Source organism: Quercus lobata, chromosome 1, assembly GCF_001633185.2.
Source record: "Quercus lobata isolate SW786 chromosome 1, ValleyOak3.0 Primary Assembly, whole genome shotgun sequence".
Lineage (NCBI taxonomy): Eukaryota > Viridiplantae > Streptophyta > Magnoliopsida > Fagales > Fagaceae > Quercus > Quercus lobata.
In genome coordinates, this window is record NC_044904.1 from 2,989,831 (window position 1) to 2,991,876 (window position 2,046).

A 2,046-nucleotide genomic window follows, 5' to 3' on the forward strand; every position below is an offset into this window, starting at 1 on the left:
TGAAGAGTTTAAGCTATCACCTGCATTTTTTTTGTGCATTTCAGTTAGACTTTAGACAATAATAATTTGGTTATTACTTCTACTATTTTTGGGCTGAAATAAAAATTTTTTTTTTTCCTGAATTGAAATAAATGTCATCTTATTTTTTGTTTAACTCTTTTCATTCCTCTTCTAAGACTACTCAAGTGTCTGCAAATCTATAACACTCCTCCTTCTCATCTTCTTCGCTCAACTTTTTTTTTTTTTTTTAAATCGGTTTTCTTTTCTAACGTCCGCACCATCAAATCCAAAAGGAGCTACTCAATGAAAAAACATTCTTCATTTAGCTCAAAAATTCATATCCTGTTCGGAATGATGAAATTTCAGACAGAACCAGTGGAGTCAATACTATACCAGAGACCGTTTCGGTTTAACTATTAAAACGATATATTTTGGTACCGGTTAATACCTATGTACCGTTTCGAGATTACCACTAATATAATAATAATTTTTATTAACATTTAAAACAAATAAATTTAATGGTCTTTAAATAATTATTGGGTTAATATGTACAATTATGTTGTAGTATTGGTTAATACCATAAACATCTTCATTAAATCAATACCAATCCCTTTTTATTCTAAAAATAAAAATAAAAGCTCAATCCCTTTGTGTTCAAAAAATAAAAGCCCAATCCCTTTTTCCAATTCATTTTTTTCTATTTTATTTTTCCTCCACCATCTTGTCTAGTCAACTTTATCTTTTTCTTTAGAGGTAATTACACTAAACCCACCTATGGTTTGGTCTGAAATCATTTTGTCTACCCGTGGTTTAAAAAGTGTCACTTAATCCACTTGAGGTATGTTCTGCTTGTTTTCTGTAACCCATCTCTGTTAAAATCAGGGGTAAATAGGTATTTTTGCTCAAATTTTATGTCTCTCTCCTCCCAAAACAAAAAATAGCACAAAAATGTAAGAGAAACAAGATCAAAAAGTGGTATTGGTCTCTCTCTCAATTCACATAAATTTTGAACATGAAGAACATACCCAAAAAAAAATAAAACCCAGACCTACCTACCTAGATCTCCTATGGCTATGCCGTCTTCGCTACCGATCTCCTCGGCCACGATAGATCCAACAACCTTTGCTGCTACCTAGGCGACATGGAGAAAATCGTTGGAAGTTCCCTATCTTTCTTCCTCCACATCTGCAACAGCAAGCCGTACAAACTCCTCCTAGCTTTCCTCTTCGGCGAGTGAGGATAAGAGTTTGAAGCTCTATGATGGGATGTATACCATTCGTTGATTCAAGGGGAGCCAAATGAGAATGCAAACCTTGTGTTGAAGGATATGAGGGAGTGGATTGATGAGAGAGTTGAGAGGTATGGGTCCAAAAATCTTTGATCAAATAATGCCACTTTGTAATTTTATTTCTTTATCTTTCCTTTTTTGGGTTTAAAAAAAAAATTAATACTGTCTCCAAATAACCCAGATCTACCTACCCAAATCTAATCCACCGTGACTCTCCAAACTCTCCCTTCTATGACCCTTCAGAAACTCCTTCACAGCACATAGCCAAGGCTTTGTGTTGTTCCATTAACCATGTCAATCATTTTAAGCTAACTTCTTCACTCTCTACGAATGTAGCTCAAGCAGATATAATCTCAAATGGAGGTGAATACCTCTTGAAATACTCTGTTGGTACACCACCAGCCCAAATCCTAGGCATTGCTGATACTGGTAGTGATTTGATTTGGCTATAGTGCAAGCCTTGCAATGGCTTCTACAGTTCTACAAGCAAACAGCTCCACTTGAAGTACAAATTTAGAGTTTCACACAGTAAGTTGGCACTTGAACGAAATCTGAAACCCTAAATCGAGAACAGACACAAATACCTTGATTTTCTTTATTGAAACTACCTTCCCTAGCTTCGATGTTGCGAAACTAGTGTTTTCTCCCCCTCCAGACACTCCAAACCACAAAGAACACGTTGATCTCACCACAAGTCTCTCTCTCGAAAAGTTTATGAGTTTTGGGTGTTTTGATTCGCGTTATGTTGTGTTTTGGGG